The sequence below is a fragment of the Myxocyprinus asiaticus genome, chromosome 33 (assembly GCF_019703515.2).
Source record: "Myxocyprinus asiaticus isolate MX2 ecotype Aquarium Trade chromosome 33, UBuf_Myxa_2, whole genome shotgun sequence".
Classification (NCBI taxonomy): Eukaryota; Metazoa; Chordata; class Actinopteri; order Cypriniformes; family Catostomidae; genus Myxocyprinus; species Myxocyprinus asiaticus.
The window spans coordinates 41,380,649-41,391,792 of NC_059376.1; the positions used below are offsets into that span (position 1 = coordinate 41,380,649).

At 41.8% G+C, this 11,144-nt stretch overlaps 1 protein-coding gene across 1 annotated transcript in view; it reads right to left on the reverse strand.

Moving 5' to 3' along the window:
* The window catches only part of LOC127423772 (citron Rho-interacting kinase-like), a 93,270-nt gene that overhangs the window by 81,727 nt on the left and 399 nt on the right, over window positions 1–11,144 (reverse strand). The window lies entirely within an intron of this gene.

The window sequence follows — 11,144 nt, forward strand, 5'->3', positions numbered from 1 at the left end:
CTAGTGCTCCATGTCTGTCTTTTATTGACGCGGGTGCATCGCGCTTATGTCATCTTGGCAAATTGCACTGGCGTCAATAGTTTGTTTGTCTCTCGCAAACACGGGTGCGCCTATGCTGTGCTGAGGTTCTGTCACTTTGGTCTAAGGTGTCAGGTGTGTTTGTGGCCGAACTCTCACACAGGTGTCCTGTCTTTTTTGTGGCGTTTGCCTCGCGATGTACGCTCAGGTTTCGTTTAGTGTGAGAATGTGTGGCATCGCTTGGTTTGGCATTGCTACGCATTCTCTTGTCTTGTTTGTCGGTTGGCATGGGAGTATTTTGCCTTATTGTCTTGGCGATGTGCACTCATGCCATTCGGGTGTTTTGTTGTCTTGTGAGAGCACGTTGCTTTGTTTTGTTTCTGTATCGCCGCATGTCTCTCTATCTTACATCATACCCCGCCTCCATGTTTGCTTATTATTAGTTCATTTGCATCACCTGTCCCATGTTAACCCGTTTGATTTCTCTCCCTATTTTAGTCTCCTCGTGTGTGCTGTCCAGTGCCAGGTCGTCTTGTGATCTAGTCGGTCCTGTATTCATTTTTTGTTCACATTCCTTGTCGGTCCTGTTCCCCTACCTTGTTCCTGTTCGGTCTGGTCCGGTCGGTCCTGTGCCCCATTTACCTTCTTCCCCAGCCTGGATTACGTTTGTTTTTCCTCCTTGTGGGAGTTTTGGTTTGATTTTTGCCCTTTTGTTTGTATTAATAAATGCATTTTTTTTTAACTCTGTGTTTGGGTCCTGAGTCTCTCTTATTCCTGATATTGTGAACTGGCCAAGATGGACCCAGTGGAGAATTTTTTTCAACTGGCCACCAGTCCTCGGGTCTGGGATACGGTCAGACCTGCCTAATTGATTTCTTCTGGGCAGGTCTGAACAAGCCCATTAGATCCATGTTCCTAGAACAGGGTGAGGATGTGGAGTTTCCCTGAGGCAGTCAGGCTTGCCCTTAAATGGGAGGAGAACATCACAGCCTGTGCCTCGGGAGACTTCCAATCCTCATCCCAACCCAAGGACGAGGGCACCCCCCACACGGAAGTTGGACACCTCGGCCGAGCCCACTGCTGCTGACCACCAGGAGGCAGAGGCTGCTACAGCAGTAGTACTTCCCTCCACAGGGAAGAGGAGGAGGGCGCCCACGGCCATGGAGGCTGTTCCCCTGCTCCTGCCAGCACCCACGCCTGCCACAGCCAACAAGCCAGCACCCACGCCTGCCACGGGCAATGAGCCAGTGTCCACGCCTGCCACGGCCAATGAGCCAGCGTCCACACCTGCCACGGCCAGCGCCCATGCCTGCCACAGCCAACAAGCCAGTACCCACACCTGCCACGGCCAACGAGCCAGCGCTCCCGACCACGGAGGCCGTTCCCCAGTTGCTGCCAGTGCTCCTGGCCATGGAGGCCGTTCCCCTGCTTTTACCAGCACCCCCGCCTGCCACAGCCAACGAGCCAGCACCCACGCCTGCCACGGCCAATGAGCCAGCGCCCACGCCTGCCACAGCCAACGAGCCGGCACCCACGCCTGCCACGGCCAATGAGCCAGTGCCCATGCCTGCCAGGGCCAACAAGCCAGTGCTCCCGGCCGCGGAAGCCGTTCCCCAGTCACTGCCAGCGCTCATGGCCATGGAGGCCATTCCCCAGTCACTGCCTGTGCTCCCGGCCATGGAGGCCGTTCAACAGTCACTGCCTGTGCTCACAACCACAAAGGCTGTTCCCCTGCCAGTGCCCACATCAATGGAAGAATTCCCCAGTCGCTGCCAGCACTCCCGGCCTCAGAGGCCATTCCCCAGTCACTGCCTGCGCTCACAGCCATGGAGGCTCTTTCCCTGTCACTGCCAGCACCCATGACCACGGAGGTCATTCCCCTGTCACTGCCAGTGCCCACAACCATGGAGGTCGTTCCCCTGTCACTGCCTGTGCTCACAGCCATGAAGGCTGTTCCCCTGTCACTGCCAGTGCCAGTGCCCCTGGCCACAGAGACCATTCCCCTATCCCTGCCAGTACTCACAACCAAGGAGGTCATTCCCCTGTCACTGCCTGTGTTCACAGCCACTGAGAATGTTCCCCTGTCCCTGCCAGTGCTCACGACCAAGGAGACCATTCCCCTGTCTTTGCCAGCATTCATGGTCACGGAGGCCATTCCCCTGATGCAGCCAGTGCCCGAGCCTTCCACGGCTCTGCCCCTGAGCCGTTACCTCCTGAACCCTGTCCAGTGGCCGCCGCCCAGTCCTCTGATCCCCATCCAGTGGCCGCTGCCCAGTCTTCTGACCCCTGTCCAGCAGCCGCTGCCCAGTCCTGTGATCCCTGTCCAGTAGCCGCTGCCCTGTACTCTGTCCTGTCTGCCCTGTGGCCTTCTCCCATGCTGCCAGTCCCCGCCACTGCCCTGAGGCCTCCTCCCAGGCCGCCAGACCCTGCCTTTGCCCTGAGGCCTCCTCCCAGGCTGCCAGACCCCACCTTTGTCCTGAGGCCTCCTCCCAGGCTGTCAGATCCTACCTTTGCCTTGAGGCCTCCTCCCAGACCGCCAGACCCTGCCTCCGCCCTTAGGCCTCCTCCCAGGCCGCAAGACCCTGTCTCCGCCCTGAGGCCTCCCCCCAGGCCGCTGGACCCCGCCCCGTTCCTTAAGTTCCCTCCCTGGTTTCCCTCCCTTCCCTCCCTTTCTGTTGTGTTTTCTGTTAGTGCTCGTTTTGTCTGTCTTGTGTATTGTTTGATGTTTCCGTTTTGGGATGCTGGGAGGCATCCTAGAGACGGTCCTGTCACTCTGTCAGAAAAATTGCAATAACAATAACCCACATTGCACAGCCCTTCCTCATAACTGTAGACTAAGTATTCTGTGCCGTAAATGCATATGAGTTCAACAGAGAGTGTATAGTGCAGTCTATTTTTAACACGCCCAATCATATTAGATATGCACAGACTGTTTCTAACTGTCAGTCTCTACTTGGCATCCTTGGAGAAGGAGAGAAGAAATGAACTACGGAATAAAAGAGCTCCTATTAAAAGCACAAGCACCTCTCCTACTCCTCCACATCATCATCTCTCTCTCCGGCATTCTCTCTCAGTTGCCTGCGGCTTTACAATTCACTCCTCACAGAGTTAGGAGGCTTACCGATTACACAACACACACACAGAGACACACATGCACGCCAAGCCCAAAAGATGCTTATGGAATCGCTATCCAAACCCACAGCAGCGGTTTGAACTCATGTTCACATTCACAGAAACGTGCTGCCTACAGGAACGCACAAACACACACACACACACACACACACACACACACAAACTCAACACCAAAACCTGTCGAAGGTCTCGTGACTCATATAGAGTTGCACATATTTGCACAACAGGCTAAAAACTGTGAAGTATTCTAAACACACATACACACACTGCATGCGTCAAATGAGTGTTTAACAATTGCACATGTTCATAGCTATTGTATTTGAAACAATGGATGATGTCACTGGACCCAAAATATGATCTGTGACAGATAAAGATCGCTATATGCACCATAAATTTATACAGTATTAAAGTATAATGGATGATCATACAGTGGCCAACAAAAGTATTTGGCCTGCACCACACTTAAAAAATATGTGAATTAGGGATGGGCGGATCAAACCTAAAGGATTGATACTGTATCTCAGATCCTGATGTTGTATCAAGAAGATCGATATACTCACATAATATATCAATACTTAAGGTTTTTAATCAACTAGTGATATTATTATTTATTTACTATTAACACTTGTTGCATTCCATAAGTGAATTTATTTTTATATAAGCAAATAGTTGCATCTGATTGGATCTATTTCTCCTTCCGCAGTCACAGATAGCGCTCATTTGTGATATATTTATTTTAATTAAAACAAAAAATCTGTTTTTATTAATAAACAATACACAAAAATTGATGTCTGAGAATTTGCTGTTCAGGCCAATACATTTTGAAAAATGTTGGCTTTTGAGTATAATATTTAAAGGTTAAAATGACCCATTTTATCTTCAGAAATGCAGGGGGGAAAAATCTATTTAATAGAGTCATCATATAGCATTTTGGTATCAATATCTGCGATACTGACCTTGTTGGCAGCAGATTGAAAATAAAATAAGCAGCATCTCACATCCCTAGTGTGAGTGGCATTGCATGAAATAGCATATCATAGCAAGAAACATTTAAAAAAGAAAAAGAAAGCACACTTTTTAAACCAAGCATTTCACAAAAAGAAATTTGTTAGGTTCGAAATGATAAAACAATAGATATAATGTTCAAGAAGTATTTGGACTCTTTTGTCACATTTAAAAGTTCTGAATGTCTTTGCATTCGATAACGAAATATTAAAGAAGGTGTATCGTCTGCATATAAATGTTGCTAGAACTTTTCTCAGAACTAACTTTACTTTTCTGAGTCTCAATTTCCTCAATGACTTTTATGAAACTGGTTTATTAAACCTAACCAGTTTTTTTACATCAACCTGATGTGTCATTTTTTATGGGAAAATACAATATATTCTCTTATTCCACTGTAATATGCAGAGAAAACTACACATAAGCCATTTGTATTGTAGGTTGATTTCCCCAAAAATAGTAACACTGTGGCGATATCAAACATCCCTCTGTTTGAGCATCCCAACCAGCCATCCAGAGCAACACTGACAACATATTGGCTTAAGTCTGGGACGGGACTGGGACTCTGTGGCTCTTTGCTCACATAAAGATTCAGCAGAGATCAATTTGACTTTTGTCCTATTTTCATTTGAACTAATGAACTGTCCTGTAATCAAAGATAAAAAAAAAGGGAGACTGTAATAATTAGTGATTTTCTCTCACCCTTTAAAACAGTCTGCACTCAATCAGCTATTTAACATACTGCAGGTTATTTCACACATGCAAATGTGGATGCAAAAATTTGCTTATACATCTGAAGCCAGCTGGAAGCACAATTTAGTATGCAGCAAATCAATGCAGTGTTTCAGGAGAGAGCATGTTTTAATTATTTTGATCTCGCGGCTAATACTGATCTCTGGGGGGGCTTCACAAGAGACATTCAGCTGTAAAATACAAAGAAACAAATCACAAACTCTGAACAAATGGGAGGAAAATCACCAAACTTCTCAAAGTCTCATATTTGAAATGTTCTGGCACACTGATGTGCCTAAGGCCATGAGTGAATAATACATCGCTGATAATGTAACATCATGTTTGTTGAACATGAACACAAGCTGGTGATGACTGACAAATCAGGTCAGGTCACTATGTTGATATGTTCAATATGAGAACAACAGACCCTCAAAACACTTGACTGACTAGAACTAAACAGAACATTTTTAGCAATGATCTATCAAAAAAGATTGCTACACTTCATGGATAACAGGTACTGTAAATAAAAGGTTTTTAATCACTGTAATAAAAGTTACTGCTTGTTGTAACATCAGGCAGAAAGATAGATCAGATCAGTCGATGCTATACTAACCAGTCTGTCTACCAAGAAAAACTAATTTTAGTAGGTTCACTAAACTAATTCCTTGGTCACCATTTTGAGGTGAGATTTGATTATGGACCTGTTGCTACATTTTTACTCATACACATACATGCATCAGGTGTAAATGTAATGCACTGAGTTCAATCACACATAAAGAAACACTTTTAGTGTCTAAATTGAAAATAGCCATCTGTCTCTCTTCATCTCCATGACCACAGGACAGATGCTGTCTGCTCAGCTGCAGTCACGACCACACCGTTCACTACACCTGATCAACACTTAAGAGCGAGTGCTCACGTCAATCATTTATTTCCCCATAATAACATTCAGATGTGTGTGTCTGGGATCATGTTTCACAGCAGATGAAAAGCTCTCTAGGATTACAGTACCAAGCACTCACATCACGACACACTGCAGGCTGCATGAAATCATCTCACTGTCAAACTCTAAGACACATTCAGACAGCTCTGCAGAAATATTAATGAGGATCAAGTAACAGCACATAATTAATGAGAGGCAAATGCTGTATCAATAATTATATTAATGCAATGTTTATATCTAGATAGATAGACAGACAGACAAACACTAGATAGATACAGTAGATGAAAACATTCTATTGTAAACAAACCTGCAGAAAGCTTTTGACCTGCTTTAAGTTGCTCTCTCTATCTTTCTCTATATATCTATCCATCTATCTTTTTATCTGACTATCTATGTGACTTTCTGTCTGACAATCTATCAAGCTACCTAGGTGGCGGTTTGTCTTACTGTAACGTCTGTATAACCATCTATCTTTAATCTTTTAAAACCAGTTTAAACTTTTAGACAAGGCTTTGTCAAGCCAACATTAACGGTTGTCTTAATTAACTTTACCTATCAAGTTTTTGGAACTTTTGGAAAGCTGACATGTCCTGTTTATACTCCATCTAAATCTATATTAAACAGTTTTTTGCTAATTGTTTTATAGTTATTATGGATGCAGCTTTGATGACCTCATATTAATTAAAAGGTTACATGGAATATTTGTTCTTTTAAAAATTATTTTGTCACACCACAGGACTACTGAAATGAACTAGGCAAAAAGATGTTTAAAAATGGTGAAAAACGTTAAAGAAAAAGTGACCAGTTACAGAACCTAAGATATACAGTTTATAATTTACCTTATGGGTTCATATATATGTGTACATGAAATATTGATGTTGATAAAGTTGGACACGTTGCGGTATGTGTTCAAATACATTTTTGGTATTTGACTGTATATGTGTACAAACACAATCCAAAGACATTTTTGGATTCTTTCTGAAGAGCTTGATGTAGAATAGAAAAATGCAGCTATATCTGTCTTTAGTGTGGAGAGAGAGAGACACAGAGAGAGAGAGAGAGAGAGAGAGAGAGAGAGAGAGAGAGAGAGAGAGAGAGAGAGAGAGAGAGAGAGAGAAAGTGGTGGGATATGCTGTTTCCATAGAAATAAGTCCATTCTGTCACCTTCTTGCTGCTCTTTTCCTGATACATTTTTATTTCACCAGCACTCTACACCCACATACTGTATTTTTCATTCTTAATATGATACAGAGCAACTACCTGTACTACACAGCATGAATCCAATAAATTGTAGATGTTCAGAGGACTACAGTAGTGGTCACTCATGCAAATCATGCCACATTGCTAGGGTGTTGTGTGGGGGTTGTCAGGGCGACGCTGTGCAGTTGTTTGGGTGTCGCTAGGCGGTTGCGTACTGGCCCAAATAAAAAGATATGGCTCCGGTCCTTCCTTCATTGCATGTCTATGGTATTTTTTCAAGCAGAGGTGGGATTGTTGCAGTGTGAGATGCATGAATTGAGTCTTCCTGCTAGAACTGTGCTTATGCTTCCATTACTTGTTCAAAACCCTAACCCTAAGTATAGGCATTAAGCAATATTAGTAGTGATTTCTTGCCTTTCGCTTGCAAGAAATTCATATTTTTGATAGTCTTTTTGAAAGTCTCTAAACGTGCTTAAAACTGAAGTGTGTAATTTCTGCACCACTAGCGTCACCAAACAGAACAGAACGCAACAGTCTGATTCCAGAAGTAAAAATCACATTCCTTTTTTCCATGGGGAATTGATTATTAATGATAACTTTGTAGGGAACGGTATGTGTGTGTTAGGAATTAAATTAAACTGTCCGCATGTCTACGGCATTAAATGTAGGGAAATTTGGTTAAGGTAGATGTACACGGTACGGATTAAAGTGCCGCGTACCTCCATCATTATGTAGGGAAATTTATAATGGAATTAGCCGTGTTCGACAACCATTATAAGAAAAATAAATGACAAATAATACGATTATTTGTCTGAATAAAAGTCTGTACTATTAAAATCATAATACAATGTCTCGTTGTATCCGCTCACAATTTCTATTGTAAGGAATTAGATTTAATAAGGGAATTATGATTAATTCATTTTTTGGAGTAATATTATTCTCATGGCTTATTGAAAATAATATCACAAATATTTTAGGTATAGCTTGAGGGCCGGATCTTTGAAAAAATCAAGTGATGAGATTATTTATCAAAGTATACCACAGTCAAATTATCTTTGAATACAAACAAGACTTTATTGCTATTATAAACATAAAAAAATGAATCTAACACATATAAACATGAAACAGGTTGGTGAGTAAAGTGAACAGAGTGACTTGGATGGAAATGATCTATACAGAGAAAAGGAACTTTATGGAGTCTGTAGACAATTCCTTAAGAACCATTGATCCTTTTTTGGGTCTAAATCGATTTGCAATCGGATTACCCAAAGTATTTAAATAATACGCACTTTCAGCAAAAGTCTGGAGATGTACTTGCATGTCGTTGCGTTTCCTTACGTTGCTTGGTTCTTTGTAGAAAGTTCAGGTGGTGCCATCAACGTTTTGGATATCTGTTAAGATCGTGGATTGTTTGTTGTCTGTTGCATTGATGGATGCTGAGGCAGGCTTGAAAATGAGGCCTTCCGCATGGAAGACTGATCACCTCGACTCCTGTCACATGTGTGTGTCTTTGCGCAGAGAAGGGCTTCCTCGGAGCTTAACTCCGAGCCTTCCTGGACTTCTACATTGCACGGAGCTTGAGAGACAACAGGCTACAAGCCATGAGAGCCAGTGTGTAGAGCTGAAGAGGAAGTGGAGCACAGAGAAGCCGAAGAAGAGTAAGAAGGGCCGTTCCTCCTTGGTACGAGAGTTTTTGCGTTGAGATTGGCCACACCCCAAAGGTGGCCTTTTCAGAGGCACATGGTAATTTCTTCCCCTCCTTCTGATTGGTGATTTATGAGCCTTTGTCCGTGAAGACTTTTGTTTCCCGCTCAGAATAGGGCAATATTTAATCATGAACTTTTATATCTTGAAAACGGTGCAAGGGACATGACATTCGTTAACATCAACATTCTCTACGTAAACAAGCAAGCATTTACATACTAAATATGACATACTTTCATGAATGTTCCACGTGTAAGTAACAAAACATGAAAATACCTGATTACAAATCATAATGGTTAATTCATGGTTTTACAACATGGATAATACATTACAGGTTATGAGAAACATGATTGTCAATGTATATGATCAGGTTAAGCCTTGAATGAGAGTTCTAGGCACATTAGCAGATTATGTACAGGATAAAATTACAGTTAAGTAAGTTTTGCGATTGTGTCAGAGGTTATAGATTCAAAAGCCGTTTGCAGGAAACTATCACAATGTCTCGTGATCTGATGAGTCTAGTTTAAGTGTAGCAAATTGGATTATATCAAGGATAAAAAAAGTGTGTCTTATCCTCTCTCGGGGTTTCCAGGGAGAGTGATCTAACTCATAGGGGATTCCCTGATTTACGACATGTACGAGAAGGGGTCCTCTGCATTTACAGATTTTCTTTTGTTCGTTTTATTGGCCAGATGTGGTTCATCTCATTTAGCTGGGCCATGGCAGACTTTAGGGAGCCATTTTGTCAACTCTTAGTTTTATGGCACTGAGGAATTTCTGTTTTAATTCTTCTTAATTTCCTTAAGTTATAAACCTTTAAAGACAGACCTACCGTAAGCTCCAAAGTTGTTAATTGATGGTATATGATTCTGTTGAAGACATCAGTCTGTTATAAATCCATTTTTTAAAAAGTATGTTTAATAGTAAATTTCCTGCAGAAGAACTACACTACCCATGATCCTAAAGAGAAAGATCCACCAATCAGAGTATTGCAGCAAAAAATAATTATAAATAAATACTACAAAAGAGCTCTTCAGCGACCACCCACTTGCATGATGCACCGTGAATGACGCAATCGACTCGGTCTTCCTACAATTTCAAATTACTTAAATATTTGTATATTTTTAAACATTTTGCAACTAACTTAAAAATATATTGTTTTAACAGCTTAAAATCAGCAGTTTTATATTTTTCCATCATTTTGAATTTGATTTTTAGTTCATTGCCTCATAAAAGCAGTCTTGTACCTTTGTCTTTTTGTCCAATCTCCAAATACTCAAATCAAAGTTTGTAATGTTGTGATTCACCTCAGAACTGGTTGGTTTGGTTTATGAAGTACTTTACGAAATCACTATAGAAAATGTTTTTGGAGGAAAAACACTTCCAGAACCAGGACAGCTGAAAAGGTGGACAGGCACAAAAATAATCCAGATTCCAAAAAAACTCCTCCTGTCTTCCATTGGTTGTACAAACTGATAGTCCACCTCAGACTCACACAAATGGTTGAGCCAACGTTGTTGTATCAGGCTGGTTGGGACACTCAAACAAAAAGAGGAATGTTTTGAAAAAGTCACAGTGTTAAACTTTCAGGTAAATTCAACCTACAAATGGCTTTCTTATAGCTGTCTCTAAATATTATTTGAATTTTAACATTTAATATACTACACACATCAGCTTTAAAAAATGATAAATTGAACTAATAAGCGAAACTGCACAAGTTATTTGGGCTTGTTTTCAAAGAATATACTGTGAATTCTTCTCCACCCACTAGCCATTGGTTTTAAGCATATCTCTAAAAGTGAGGTTTATGTTGAAAAGCAATAGTAATGGTCACAGTGATGCTTGCCTTTGCAAATAGTCTATAATATTCCAGTCTATTGAATTTCATCACTGAAGACTTCAGCATAATATTCCAATATTCCAGCCAATGTTAGAGACAGACTGATTGCACCGAGATTACTTATAATCAGTGCAGTAGTGATGTTGTGCACACACGCGGTGTTGTGACACACAGCAAGAGTTCACACGCTGACACTGTTGGCATCTGTGTTGGCACCAGCAGTCTAAACTCTCTCTTTGGCCTCACTGCACCCATCTGAGATGCCACCTGGACCTATTTTGGGCTTTTATTAGACCACTAATGGCAATATGTAATGAGAAGGTGCATATTTATAACCATCTAAACAAAATGTACTCCATAATTTGAACACAAACATGCACAATTCTTCTATTGTATGCAGATAACATTACATTCAACACTTGAACATACAAGTATCCTAAAAAAAAAAAAAATATTATGTCATCATTTACTCATCCTCATGTTGTTGTGCCAAACCATTCAACTTTCTTTCTTCTGTGGAACACAAAAGAAGACAAAATAACAACCTCGCCATGTCACCATTCACTTTCATTG